Raw genomic sequence first — 15,689 nt, forward strand, 5'->3', positions numbered from 1 at the left:
GGGAGTTACCTGGCCCTGGCTGTTTGAAATGTAACTGGTGCCCTTTTGACACTTCTGCCTTCCTACCCCCTTATTTATAGGTTTTTGTGTGAAGACAGGTTTTCATTTCACTTGGGTAAATATATACCAAGGAGTAAGATTTCCTGGTCATATGGCAAATATATGTTTAGTTTTATAAGAAACTACAAAAATGCTTTTGAAAGTGGTGTACTATTTTCTTACCAGAAATCTATGAGAGTTCTAGTGGGTCTGCCCCCTCACCAGCACTTCTTATTTTTTTTAGTTGAGCCATTACAAGGATAGTGGTAGCTCATTTTGTTTTTAATTTGTACTTCCCTATTTCCTAATGATATTAAGTATCATTTAGATGATGTGCTTGCTTTACATCCTTCTATATTTTTTGGTAAAATTCCTTTTCAAGTCTTTTACCCATTTCTTATAATTCTATTCTTATTTGCTTTTGAGAGTTCTTAATATAATTTGGATATAAGCCCTCTATCAATGGCTTGCAAATACTTCCTCTACTTTACGGCTTGTCTTTTCACTATTTAACCTTGTCTTTTGAAAAGCTGATGTTTTAAGTTTTGATGACGTCCAATCTATCAATCTGTTCTTTAGTGGATCATTTTTATGATCAAGTTGCATTTAATTTTTATATAAGGCAAGATGCATGAGTGAAGGTTCCTTATTGTTTTGCTTATGGATATCCAATTTTTCTAGCACCATTTGTTGGAAAGACTATTCTTTATTCATTGAATCTCCTTGCATGTTTACTGAAAATCAATTGAACATGCAGTTGAGCTTTGAACAATATGGGTTTGAACTTGGGCGCATTCACGTATAGTCAGATCCCCCCACCCAGCCCTGCACAAAGCTTTATTGTTTCCAGTTGGTCCACAGCTGTTAAGAAGACTCCAAAGTGGTTAAACAGCGGCCTAGTAGCTGAAGGGAGAGATTCAGGCAGCAGTCCTGACATCAGGGGGATGCCTGAGGGGATTCTCAACAGACTCTGGGTTCTGGAGGCTCCTACTCCCGCTTGAGAGTGAGCCTAACTTGCCCAGCCTAGTCTGGGGGCCAGCCTGCCTAATTCGTCACGTGGTCGCCATCTTCCTGGTGAGTTTCACCTGTTCCTCCCGGAAGTGGTTCCCTAGGAACTCACACGGCGCAGGCAGAGCCTACAGCAAGCAGATACAAAAGGGTCCACTTCAGGTCTTTCCCCAGCGCCGAGGCAGCTTCTGAAGTGTCCAGTTTTACTCCACTCACCCTGGGATGGCTCTGCACGTCCTGGAAGAGGGTGCTGCCGCTGCGCTGGTTTTGCATCTTCCAGAGACGCTGGGAACCCTTGCGCTTCGGCAACCGGCAGAAGTGTCCCATGCCTTCCAGAGCCACGTCATCATCCTGGTGGAAATAGAAGCTCAGAGAAAGGTAAGTGTAGAAGCCTGCGGATGCATGTTGATCAAGTGGTTGATGGCAGCTTCCACCTGACAGGAATAATTCTGAGGAATCTGGGAGCTTATGGTTGATTGGCATTAGAAGCTAAGCTAAAGAAAAAACCGTTTTGGTTGGTCCCGGAAGCAGAGGGTGGCTGAGACAATGGCTTCCAAGGTTGCAACGGGAAAAGAAATTGCAAGAAGGGGCATTCCTCCATTCTAAACACTTTTGAAGCAAGTGACAGATCTTGGGGGTCCCCAGGCATCCTACCTATATGAGTATTTTTTACAGCAGAGTACTGTACATATATTTTCTCAACATTTTTTTTCTCTAGCTTTATTGTAAGAAAAGAGCATTTAATACATATAACATACAAAATGTGTGCCACTAGACTGTTTTATGTTGTTGGTAAGGCTTCCCCATCAACATTAGGCTATTTGCAGTTAAGCTTGGGGGAGTTATAGGTGGAGGGATGTTATAATGGAGGGATGCCTATAACTCAGAAGTTATAGGTGGAGGGATGCCTTGGTGGCTCAGTCAGTGGAGCATCTGACTCCTGATTTTGGCTCAGGTCATGATCCCAGAGTCATGGGATCTAGCCCCTCATAGGCTCCTTGGTGAGCATGGAACCTGCTTAAGATTCTGTCTCTCTCTCTTTCCCTCTGCCCTTCTACCCTGCTCACACTCACTTTCTCTCTATCTCTAAAATAAAAAAAAAAGAATAGGTGGATTTTCCACTACCTGGGGATTGGCACCCCTAACTCCCACATCCACCTCCTCCCCTCCATATTGGGCAAGGATCCCCTGTATATGTGCCGGTGTGTTTCATTTTCTGAACGCTCCATCCAGTCCCATTGGGCCCCCAGGTCTATCCTTTCTCCAGCCCTGAACTGTCTTGGCTACTGTTTTGTGTGTAGATATCAGTTACTGTGAACCTCAAACTTGGTTCTGCTTTTCCAAAATTCTTTTAGCTAATTCAATTCACTTATTTTCTCATAAAAAACTTAAGATTACCTTGTGGATGTATACAAAAAACAGACAAAAAAGATAACAAGAAGTAACAGCAACCCTGCTGAGATAGCTAATGGTGTGGTCCTCAGCAGGCAGCTCCAGGTGTAAATTATTTTTCTGTTCCCTTCCCCCAGCTGTAGTTCTTTAAAGTACTTGAAAGGCAACCATCTTTTGCTGCCCTAACCCCAGATGCTTAAGCCTTTTTTTCTGTGGGAGGGGTAGATGAGAAGAGTGTGGGCAGGACCTTGTGCTTTGCCACAGCTGTTTACCTCTCTGCGGCTTGCACGGGAATGGAGGTTCTCTTGGGCCTCATGTCCCGACCCAGTCTTTTTCTGTGGAGCTCAGGTAGGGTTTTTGAAGACTGGGTGAGGAGTTGTGAATGCAGCTTGTGTCTGTGGTTCCCAGGGATTCTGTATTCTCATTCCTGTCCTCACTTGGAATTTAGAAATGGATTAAAAATTTTACCTGAATTTGGCCTATTGTCCTGTGGCAACAGGCAGATTCTCCCCCTGGGTATGCAAGTTCTTGTATCCTTTTTTGTCTTGGAGACTGCTTTTCTCCTTATATTTCAGGTCAGTCATTGGCTCTGAGACCTTCTCTCTCTCATGGGTTCAAGAAAGTTTTGAATTTGTTGATTGCCTGGCATTTGTGGTAGTTTTGGTTGTAATGGTGAAGCAACGTGCTTGCCAGCTTTCTGCATTTTAAACAGAAATCACAAGTTTCTCTGGTTTCTTCTAGGGTGTGGCAAAATGTTTGAGTAGGATTCCAACTTTCACTTGAATGTGATTTTTGGATTAACCTGTCTAGCCAAACTGACAGGTTTGAATCGTGGGCAAAATCATAGCCCTAAACACTTCATCTGTAACACTAAGGGTAAGAGTGAGTTATATCTGGTCATTTCAGTTACATCGGTCAGTTGTGCATAAATATATATATATATACACCCACACACTATACACACACACACATATATAGGTATACATTTTTTTTGTAAAGAAAAAATAAAACCACCTTTATTCACAGATAGTGTGGTTGCGTATGCTGATAATCCCGAAGAATCTACAAAAACTCTCTGAAACTAATAGGGGAGTTTAGCAAGGTCACAGGATACACTCTCAATATACAAAAGTTAACTGCAATGAACAACTGGAATTTGAAATTCTTAAAAGCCATAAAAAGTAATTTGATACGAATTTAACAAGAACGTTTAGGATTCATATACAAAACATTTATGAAAGCAACCAAAAGAAGACTTATGTAAATGGAAAGATGTACCACACCTCTTTTTGATGCTCCTTTCTTTCATTTCCTTCAATGTGACCGCAGTAAAAATCACATTGGTCAGTCTTGAAGCCCGAGGAGGGGGCAGGAGGTATGCAACAGAGGCAAAACGTAATTTGATGTAAATCATTAGACATTGGTCATTAGATTCCACCAGCAGAAATTTTATACTGAGCCCCTTTATTCTTGCAAGTTTTGTGCCATGTTTTGTTCCCCATTCTCTCCTCCTCTTTAGCTCCCTTTGTATATTTCTCTTTCCCTTTCTTCTTTTCTCTGCTATCTGCTCCACGTCCCCAATTTTTATTTTATTTATTTTTTTTTAACGTTTATTTATTTTTGAGACAGAGACAGAGCATGAACGGGGGAGGGTCAGAGAGAGGGAGACACAGAATCTGAAATAGGCTCCAGGCTCTGAGCTGTCAGCACAGAGCCCGACGCGGGGCTCGCTCACGGAGCACGAGATCATGACCTGAGCCGAAGTAGGCTGTTTGACTGAGCCACCCAGGCGCCCCTCCCAATTTTTTCTTTTAAGTTTATTTATTTTGACAGAGACAGAGTGCAAGCATGAGCTGGGGAGGGGCAGAGAGAGAGGGACACAGAATCCGAAGCAGGCTCCAGTCTCCGAGCTGTCAGCACAGAGCCCGAAGCAGGGCTGGAACTCATGAACCGTGAGATCATGACCTGGGCCAAAGTCGGACACTTAACCGACTGAGCCACCCAGGTGACCCACTACATCCACAATTTTTAATAAATGTATTTTTTAAGCAAAACTCCCTATAGACAATTTAGAAGATACTACTGCTGACAGTTTAGTGTTAGAAACTACTATTTATGTAATCTCCCACATGTTAAAAATTTCACATATAGCAACTCTAATTGTTACAACATTACTTTCAGGTAGGGGTTATGGCCCACCTGCTACAGATGAACAAACTCAATCTTAGGAAAATTAAATTATATCCTCAGGTAATGGAGTAAGAGGTAGAATCATAATTTGACTTTAAGTTTAGCTCCAAAAAATGACCTTTATTTTCTTTCAACTTCAAAGTTTGTATAACCTCAGATTTCACTGTATGATCATAGATTTATTGACACTTGGAAGAGCTGGTAGATTTTAATTTTTTTGGCTGGATTTAAAACAAAGCAAAAACAACAGCCAACAAAATGAAGAAAAATTGCCTTTTGGTCTTCACTCACATAAGGATTGCAGAGGGGGAGGTGATGGTTAGAATTTTATAATCAGGTTTTATCTCCATGCTTCGCAATTTTTTTTTCATAATATAGCTTTATTTATCAGCATAACATTTACCTCTGGCAGCCACTTGGCCTGTTTTCCATATTGGAATTGATTTTAATTCTTAATTCTCAATCTGTAGAAATGTGATAGAAGATTTAATGTAGATTTAGTGATTTTACCAGTTTAAAAATAAGTGTAGAGATATGTTATTAGTGAATAGAGTGAGTTTGTCATGAAGCTAATGAATACTAAGCTCTACGGTCCCTCACTGACTTCTTCCTTGGCCTAATCTTGTATTTGTAATTATTTTTATAGAGCCTCCCCTGCCTCATGCCCCCCACCCACACCATTGTATAAATTTTAGCTCCACAAAACTGATACCTCCATCCCTGGGCACAATTTAAAAACCATTTTTTTAATGTTTATTTATTTATTTTTTTTTAATTTTTTTTCAACGTTTTTATTTATTTTTGGGACAGAGAGAGACAGAGCATGAACGGGGGAGGGGCAGAGAGAGAGGGAGACACAGAATCGGAAACAGGCTCCAGGCTCTGAGCCATCAGCCCAGACGCGGGGCTCGAACTCACGGACCGCGAGATCGTGACCTGGCTGAAGTTGGACGCTTAACTGACTGCGCCACCCAGGCGCCCCATAATGTTTATTTTTTTTTTTGAAAGAGGGAGAGACAGAGCGTGAGCACAGAAGGGGCAGAAGAGACACAGATCCGAAGCAGGCTCCAGGCTCCGAGCTGTCAACACAGAGCCTGACCTGGGGCTTGAACTCCCAAACTGTGAGATCACGACCTGAGCCAAAGTCGGATGCTTAACTGACTTAGCCACCTAGGTGCTCCATCACAATTTTTGATCTTTCATAGTTTTAAGTATATTTCTACCAGTGTGGCTGAGAAAGGTTTTAGATAGTCTTATTTTACTTCTGCTTATCATAAAGTCTCACAGGAATCAGGCTGCTCTTTAATTAAGAGGAAATAGTATTCCAATAAGCTATCATTTGCAACAACAAAGCACTTCTGAAAAATGGCTTTTGGCAAATAAATGCAAAGATATCTTTTAGATAATTACCTATCTGTGTTCAGTATTGAAAGCTTTGTGTTACAAAAAATTGAGTAAAACATCAAGAATGTGCAGGTATATTGCTTTAGAGACAATATAGAAAATGAGGGCAAAAAAACCATCTGAATATAGAGGAATGAAAAACATAAATGAATTGAGTAAATGTGACTGCAATAAACTATTTTTAGGCTATCATTGCTGAAGGCTTTTCTTTATGACTGGTAATTTTGAGAAAATATGCTGTACAATTGATCAAAACCTAATATAAAAGTAATTGTTACACATTACTCTGGGTAATTCTCAAGAAGTGCATTCCTGACAATAAAAGACAGTTATGATGTACACAACTTCAGTATACCACCTTGTTTGCAAGTGCCACTCATTTTTGAATACAAATTAAAATTCTCCCAACTCAGGTAAGAATTGCCAACTTAAATTTCATATGCTCAATGAAATGTGTCTGTTTTGAAAGGCAAAATCACTTTGCCTACTGTGCATTGTGAATGATGAGTTTTCTACACCTGGAAGATATTTGGTTCTATAATTGTAATGATGTTGACCATACTTAGTTGATTTTTGTGATTTATTAAACAACTATAGTATTCTATTTGCTTTTACAAATCACCATAACATTCATTATACTCTTGGACTTTAGGATGAAAAAACCAGCAAAAACATTCTAAGTCAAAAATAGGTTATAGATCTATTGGTGGTAGGTAATGAGAGTAATCACCCTCAAAGGAAAATTTGGAGGATTTGTTCCAATTTGAGATTTGACCTAAACATATATGACTTTATTTAGAATTGACTTTATGCGAAGAATTCAGTAAGAACATTACCTTATCCATCTTGAAAGTGACATTGTAAATTCTAATAACTGACGAGTCCTTCGTGATGAATATAAGATGGCAATTAAGGAAGCCTATTAATGCATTTGCCTGATAGAGGTCTGTGTGTGTGGAGGAGGAGATGGTGGTGGTGTGGGTCTCAGTCCCTCAGATAAGAGTCTTTGTCTTGCTGACTCTGTTAAGATTTGGGCTTCCGTTTTCAAGAAGAAAAAAAGCATGCAGATTTTTGAACTACCTCCCTTAATTAAGTGATTACATTTCAATGGAAAGCTCATGTAACATACTTAATTTCGCTCTTAATCCTTTTTATAGATGGTTTAATTTTGGAGTTAGATTAACCTCCAAGTTCTCTGGTTGATTGCAAAATATGGATATTCCACGGAAAAAGCACATACATTATTTGTTGGCTTTGTCTTTATCCCTGAAATTGTAGAAACACTTGCTAATTCACCCAGCTCAGCTACCAAGAGCTTCTGGTTAAATAAACTAATCTCCAGGGTTTTCAGTATCTGGTTCTTAGCTTTATTGAAAGCATTCTCCAAAATGTAGGGTGCACTTTTAGGGAACAAAACTGTATGCAAAAATCACAGCTCCATAATATTCTTGAAAAAAATAGTGGTAGGTATATTTTTTGGAAGTTATGTAGTTTATTTGGAGTATTACTTTTTCCTAGTAATTTTGATGGTGTTTTTTTTTGGGGGGGGGGACGATTCTGTCAGGAGAAAGGGGCTGTTCTATTTGGAATAGGCGTGCTTCAAAGGTTTACATAAATTAAAAAGAAAATACATTAAATGAAAACCAAAACTAAGGGAAAAAAAGTAGAAATCTATCGTACAATGAGATAAAAACATTAGTCTATTATTACAACAGGAAAGACCTTCATGTACATCAAAGCATAAGTCCTGAAAAGTGCTAGGTTGACTAAGTCAGTAGAAAGAAATTTTTTGTGGTTTGATATGTGGTGGGCTGAAATTGTGCCTTGCTGGCTTTTCAACTGATAGATGCATGTTGGACACAGCCTCCCTTTAACATTCATTTTCCCCACTGAGGCACTGGCTATTGAAAGATAGGTAGTAGAAGAGAACAAAGTGATCAGTGTTGAACATCAAGTCTATTCTATTGTTTTTGGTGTACTGTGCTGAGTTTTCTCTATAGATTTAAGAAATTTTGAATTTCATATGAAATAGAGAACTATGAACATAACAAAATCTCCCTCCCTCCCCCCCACCCCCATTCTTTGTGATAAAGAAATTGGTTAGCCTTTGTCCCTGGTTCCTGGAAAGTAACCTATAAGTCCTAGGAATAGAGAATTTTGTTGGACTGTGTTCCCAGTTCTTGGGGGATGGCTTCTAAGTTCTTGGAATTTCCTAAGTGATAGGGCTGTCTTTTTATTCATGGTGTGCTTCTTGGACTATACCAAGGTGTGCTTCTTGAACTATACCTGGTAGTTTATGCTTAATGAGATGACTCAAGGTGAACGCCTTGTTCATGTTAAGATGACTCAAGATGAGTGCTGGCCATCAGGAAAGACCAAACACCTACTTAGAGAGTTGAAGCTTTGAGTCATGTGCTGTCAGCCTGCTGGAGATGGAGTTCTGCCAAGTGGCCATTGATTCAATCAATTATGTCTACATAATCAAACTCCAATAAAAACCACAGACACTGAGGCTCAGGTGAGCTTTCCTGGTTGACAGTACTCTGCATATTATCACGTATCTTTGTGCTAGGCAGGAAATGCATCTCTGGGGACCATGAAAGCTTCATTTTGAGAGCCCTCTCATACCTCACACTATACCTCTTTCCCTTTGGCTTGTTTTGATTTCTATATTTTTGCAATAATAAAACTATAATAGTAAGTAGAGTGCTTTGCTGAGTTCTGTGAGTCTTTCTAGTGAATTATCAAATCTGAGGGGTTGATGAGAATTTTTAGCCTGCAGGTCATAAGTGAAGATGGCCTGGGGACTGCCAAACCTGCAGCTGGTATCTGAAGTAATGGCAGTCTTATGGAGGATTGTGCCCCTAGCCTGTGAAATTGGCCTGATACTGGGTAGCTGGTATCAGAATTCATTGCATGCCCTAAACCCAATCTTGATTTAATAATGAAAACTCAAGAACAAAGATGCATTCAGTGATATAGACTTTTGGATGAGGTCTCATGAATAAATTAAATGAATAAAATTCATTTAAATTTAAAAAATATAATTAAAATTATGATATGAATCACATTTTGTTAGCAGGGCCTCAAATTAGATCTCAAAGGAATGGTTTTCATCTCAACATATTCTCCATATATCATTTAGAAACTCCATTGAAGTCAAGCCTCTTGTCGTTGGCTAGCTGTTGATTATTGTCAATGTCTGAGGGAAAGATGTGTCTCTTTTTAGATGAAAGCTGGTCAAACTTCATAGAGAATGTATTTGAAATTGAATGACAGTTTACAGCTGATGGATGAGGCCTATGTCAATAGAGAAGATAAAAAGATATAAACCAAGCCTTTAAGATTTAAGAGGTGGTAATAATGCAGCATAAATCTAATGTTTGGATTTAAAATTAATAAGCAAATACCGAAGAACCTATTAAATAGCCTTGGGAGTTTGGTAGAGTGAAGGGGAGTGAATCATTGTAATGGTCAGTACTTCCTGCTTAGTAAATAAACTAGATGTTGAGGTTTTATAAATAGGTCCTTCCATCTGCCTTTTTGTCGTTATTAAGGCTGAAACCCTGTGAAGTATCTCTGCAGGTTTAGTAATAGTGGATAATGTCAAACTCAGTGGGCTGGTCATTAGCACATGTAAAATGGACCAGTTCTAAGAAGACCTTTATAAATTACTATGGTAGAATCACTGTCTAACTCGTAAATCCATCTTCTCAGGGGATGTGAATTGGAAATAATGATGAGTTCCACATAGTGAGGAAGCCTAGTAGATAATGGTGACAGAAAGGAATTGGCTGGGTACATGGAAAAATAATAGAAGCTGGGAATATGGTACTGAATTGTAAAGATGAGAATCTAAAATAGTAATTAAAAAATGTTCCCATGAGGGAACACTTGTATCTTAGGGTATAATAATATCCTTAGGCTTTAATAATAGTACATTTAGATTGGTTTTTCATACATGGGAAGTAGTGACTTACTAATTTTCTGATTTCCAAATGACATTTGTAAAGCATACAAATTTTTTTTTACCTTGAGAATGACATCACTGTTATTACAAGTGGTGTAATATATAGATAAAATATTTTGATTCCATAACTGCATATACCTGCTATTTAAAAAAAAAAAAAAAACAAAACAACTAACTAGATAACCTGACTTCAGGTTTTGGATTTTGGTTCTTCCAAAATAGGGTTATTCTATTTCTCCAACAGTGTGGATGGTGGTGGCTTCTCTTTTGTGGATTAGTAAATTTGTGGAGATATTTGGAGAGTCTAGTCTTAGAGTTGAGTAGGTTTTAGAAATTTTTAGTTTATATATTATCACCATGTGCCTTCTTTCCATGTGGCTGACTGTAGACAGGTAGAGGTTCTGATTGACGACACTTAGTCAATGATGCAGGAAAAAATGACCCCTCCCTTTCTTCTTCCTGGCCTTTCATATTTCCATAAGAGCACATGATTCTTGGGGTCATTTTACAACAATGAAAGAAAAATCATAGATGAAATAATTCATCCTGAAAGTGCTTACCATGTACTCTCGTCACATGAGAAGTTTGTTTATGGTGCTTTCCAGCTTTTCAGCTAACCTCTTCCTAAATGATAGAACCTTCTCTTGTTCGTTGTAAATATTCTCCACATTTAAGGTTTTTAATATCATGTGGATTCTAGCTCCTGACTGTATTAGTTATAGTCTATTGCAGTGACTATTAGGAGAAATAGTAAGGTATATAGAAAGAGATGTACAGAAAGATGTATATTATGAGGGATTGACTCATGCAATTATGGAGGCTGAGAAGTCCCTCCATATGCTGTCTGTAAGATAGAGGTCCAGGAAAGTTGGTGTTGGAGTTCCAAGCCAAATTCAGTCCTGAGAACCAAGGGTATAAGTCTGTGTCTGAGGCCAAAGGCCCGAAAAGCAGGAGTGCTGACATCTGCAAGTTGGAGAAGACAGATGTCCTAGCTTAAGCAGAGAGCCAATTTGCCCTTCCTCTGATATTTTTCGTTCTGTTCATACCCTCAACAGATAGGATAAAGCCCAGCCGCATTGTGAGGTGGGGGGAGGGGGGGGTTCTTCTTTGTCTACTAATTCAAATGCTAATCTCTTCCAGAAATACCCTTACAGACACACTCAGAAATGCCTTACCAGCTACTTGGGCATCCCTTAGCTTAGTCAAATTGACACGTAAGATGAACCATCGCATTGATTACTCCAGAGTTACGTTGGTTATGAATTTCCCTCATGAAATGTGGCACCCAAAATTGAGGATTATACCATATACAGGATTTGACCAGTGCTGCTTGAGGGTATCTTTCTATTACATTAACATTCTAGCCAGCTCTAATAACCTGTTTTCTCTGTTGTGGTTGTGAAGTAAAAAATAAGCAAACATAAATAATCTAATAGATAAATAAACATCAGGTCTCCATTAAGCAATCCACCGTGAGGCCAGATTTTTGTCATTGTGTATATTGTTTTAAATAAATACATAATATTTGGATACATTCTCTTTTCAATAATTCAAACAATACAAAGGTCAGTTGAGTAAAAAAGAAAAAGTCCCTTTTAATCCCATTATTCAAATATACATCCTTCTCAAGAAGTAACAGTTCATGGCAAAATCTCCCAGACTTTTTCCGATGCATTTATGTCTATTAAGTGTTACAGAACGTAGTATGCAGTTTTTGCAATTTGTTATTTTTCACTTCTCGTATATATTGATAAATTTTCTATGTTGGTGACTACAACTGGCAGATATAGACATTTTTAATTGCTGCATCATATTCCATAAGAATGTTTCATAATGCATTTAACCACTTCATTAATTGGTAGATAGTCCTGTGTTTTCTAATTTTTGCTCTTATAGTGAAACACTGAGCAATACTACCCATTTTCTTTGTGTACGCAAATGGATTGCTTTTTCTAATAGATAAATACAAGAGAAATAGTTGAAGAATTTGTGCTATTAAACTTTGGATTTATATCAGTCATAGTTCAAGTAGAAAAACAGAGCCACCACAAGTATTATGGAAATAACGGGTTAATTATAGTGATTACAGCCTAAGTGAATGTGGGTTAGAATTTTATTTTATAGCCGATCAAGATTTGTCCTCCTGGAAGATGAATTTCATTAGCAGTGTGTACAACTAATTTGATGGTGAAAAAATATATAAAATATATATTATACATAAAATATGTATATATATAATAGTATATATATTTTATATGAAATTTTTAAGGCATTTGAAAAACAGAACTAGGACTTGATGTATTAAAGTTGGTAAGATTATGAGGATATAGATATTTTACAAATGGGTAGCTATGGTAAAACATTGATTTTTGAACAATAAATTATATAAAAATATGAGGTGAATTAATCATGAACAGAAGCACAGCCTGGAATGCATTGGGCATAACCAGAAAAATATTGTAGTTTGGAAGGAGGATTGATCATTTCCAGGGAAACAATAGAATACAAACCTGAAGATGAGCTCGTATCATGAAGAACTCAGTAGCCTAGTTCTGTTATCAGGCATAAGTAATAGGGCTGGGAGAAAGGGTAGTGGCAATGAGGATTAAAAAGGCTGGAGTCAATTTGAGATTGCAGAGGTAGAACTCTGGAGTTTAGCCTGTGGAAGAAGTTCAAGTGTGAAGGAAGTCACATTTTACTGTGCCTCTACTGATGCAAATTTGCCTTAGCGGATAGTTGTGAGCCCGTAAGTGAACATCTTAAAACATTTTAAACCATTGCCTTCTGTTTATAAGTCCACAGGCGCTGTTAAAATAGTTGAGCAGAAACCAAATGAGAAATAAGGGTTAAGAACTTTATCTGCTGTCCAGACATCTGTACCCTCAGCAAGCTGTCAAAAGAAATGCTGCCTGGAAAGCCAAAGTCACCCAGGGGGCTAATCAGCTTAAACACATGACAAAAGTCATAGACAATTCCAGAGTGCTAACTACGTTAACTAACAGTGCTGCCTGCCAAGGAGCTGCACATCACTGCCAAAATAAAAAGAATGGTTCCCTCTGCCGAGCTTTTGGATTTTTTTTTTTTTTTTTTTTTTTTTTTTTTTTTGCCTTTTCAACTATACTTGGAGAAGATAGTGGCAGAGAGGAACTTGAGAACACTCCATCTGGTGAGATAGCCAAATCACAAAGTGTGGCTGGTTTGAGTGCCAAGGAAAGGTAGTTAAAAAGCAGGTCGAGTGTTTGGGAATATGATGCTCCTTCAAAAATGTTATTCTAGCTCCAGCTCAGTCTTGGTTTGCCTTCTTTTCTAATTCTGGCAGCATGAGGAATTAATGACTGTTCAAAAATTACTTAAGGATCACTCCTGTTTCTGACTTCTGATCTCTCTGATGCTCATATTAAAAGCTCCTAAAGGTCTTGTGTGGCTGTATTGCACTCTTTTCTTTATCAGGTTTTAATATGAAATTGGTAAAGAGCAAGCGTGAGTTGAAGTGCTCATGAGTCATTACTGTGGAGCTATTATTCCCTTGTCTTCTTGTCACTTCGTTCACTGGTGTCACTGGTTAAATTTTGCTTCATTTCCTACACTTCTCAGTTGACAGGAACAATGAACTCATGACACTGAAATCTTGATTTTTTTTTTTCTGAAGATGACATTTTGTGTTGGTAACTTTATTAGTTGCTCTATTTGGAGCACTTCATATTCGAGGTATCTGGGTAGTTCATCTTACATCTTTGTTCGTCTGTAAGCTCTCAATCTGTCCATTTAAAAATTAAAAATGTGGCTTTGAGAGATGTTTCCTTTTTTATTTAAAATTACCCTGGAGTAATTTGTTCATTTTTACTTTGTAGATCATAGTTCTAATTTACAGTTCAAATACATGTTTTTCCTGAGTTTGCTGATAGAATATAGCCGAGACTTGTATTATGGTGTGCATTATGGCCTTGCAAATACCATTCTCTCATTTGTTCTCTTCTATCTCAACAGATGTTTGGCACCTTCTGTATACCAGGCACTAGGGATTCAATACCAAACAAAATTGACAAAAAATTAGTCCCTTTTCTCGAGGATCTTACTTTTTTTGTGGAGAGAGACACAGAATAAATAAAATATAGGTCAGATGGTGGTTACGTGCTACGGAAGGGGCGCAGTGAGTGTCAAGCAAAGTCAGACGGGTTACCATTTTAAAAGGGGGTCAGAGAATATCTTATTGGGAAAGATATTTTAGCAAAAACCTCCAGGAGTTGGAATATCAGGCCACCTGATCAAAACCTAAAAGCATTTCAGTCCAAGGGAACACCAAATTCAAAGGCCCTGCAGGGGGAAGTTATGTTCAAGAAAAAAGGAAGATGAGCATGGGTCTGTGGAGTGAAGGAAGGTAGGGGCAAAAGACGAGATCAGAGTGCATGGTAGAAGGGGGAGCAGACTGGGTTGAGCTTTGGAGGACATTTTAGGGACTTTTGTAGGCTTAAGGAGAAGACCTTGGAAACATGGGAGCAGAGAAGTGACATGATCTGAGTTCCGTGTCTGCACTGATGAATTGACGATAGTTACAGCTTTGCAAGGGTGAAGCAGGGAGAGCTCTAACATGTGACCTTCCCTGAGCTGACAAAATTAGTCTGGCTCTAATATTTTTGGAAATGTCATGAAATTTGAATGTATATCTTACTCAAAAGAAAGTATTAGAGCAACTAAGGACTTGGAATTAGAAATTTGTGATCGAATCCTAGTCCCGTATAAAAGCTGTGTTTTTGACCTTGGACAGTTTGTCTAACTTCTCAGTCTGGATTCCTCCAATAACATTGTCTTTGAAGAATACATTTTGGAGATTGAATGAGATAACATGTATAAAATTCTTCGTATGGCTTCTGCAAATAATAGACACATTAAATATTGCTAGTTACTTATTGTGTTTTCACATCACCATTTATGAAAGAATATTACATAGGGATTGCTAATTATTGAAGAGGAAATCATGGGCATCATTTTCAGTGAGTTATGTAAATAGTGTACTTTTCTCTTAAAGGGTATTGAAGTACAAAAAAGCAATCTCCTTGACTGGAAGTTTCAAGAGCAGGATAGATTCTTATCTGTCAACGGGCAGCCATTTACCATTCTTAAAGCTCTGATTCTGCTTGAAAACAGACTAACATACCAGATTAGCCCTACAAAGCCATTTCACCTTCTCCCTGAGAGAATGGATAATAACCTGACTCATGTGCCACAGAATGCCAGTTTCACTCATTTAGCACTCTGCGCCTGGCCACAATGGGATGCATGAGTAAAAACACATGCTTGGACGGAAATAGTTTTGTATGTGTTAACACGGCATAAACATAGGACAGTTTAGGATTGCTGCCAGGCTGATAATGTTTGAGAGGAATAGGTTTAGATTCAAATACTATGTTTTCTAAGCACGATGGGCATATTCAGCACAGGTGAGTGGAGGCTCTGTCCACAGTCCTTGCAGGATCAAGCAGGCAGGGTGTGGCAGGCAGCTTCTACGATGGCCTGCTAGGACACCTGTTTTCTGATATTCCTGGCTCCCCTTGATTAGCTTGCCTCTGATCAGTAGACTATGACAATGTGGAAGGCATGCCACTTTTATGTTGGGTTATGAAATGTAGCTTCTTACTAGCAGACTTCCTCTCTTACTGCCTTTGATGAAGCAAGCTGCCGTGTTGAG

General features: G+C 38.5%; 1 long non-coding RNA gene across 3 annotated transcripts in view; it reads left to right on the forward strand.

Moving 5' to 3' along the window:
- Positions 1-239: 239 nt before the first annotated feature.
- Positions 240-15,689, forward strand: part of LOC123380040 — a 314,275-nt gene continuing 298,825 nt past the window's right edge. For all 3 annotated transcript variants that reach the window (XR_006585281.1, XR_006585280.1, XR_006585279.1), the window contains exon 1: positions 240-1,425. This is a non-coding gene — a long non-coding RNA (uncharacterized LOC123380040). The remainder of the gene's footprint in view (positions 1,426-15,689) is intronic.

The sequence above is a fragment of the Felis catus genome, chromosome C2, assembly GCF_018350175.1.
Source record: "Felis catus isolate Fca126 chromosome C2, F.catus_Fca126_mat1.0, whole genome shotgun sequence".
NCBI classification, from domain to species: Eukaryota; Metazoa; Chordata; class Mammalia; order Carnivora; family Felidae; genus Felis; species Felis catus.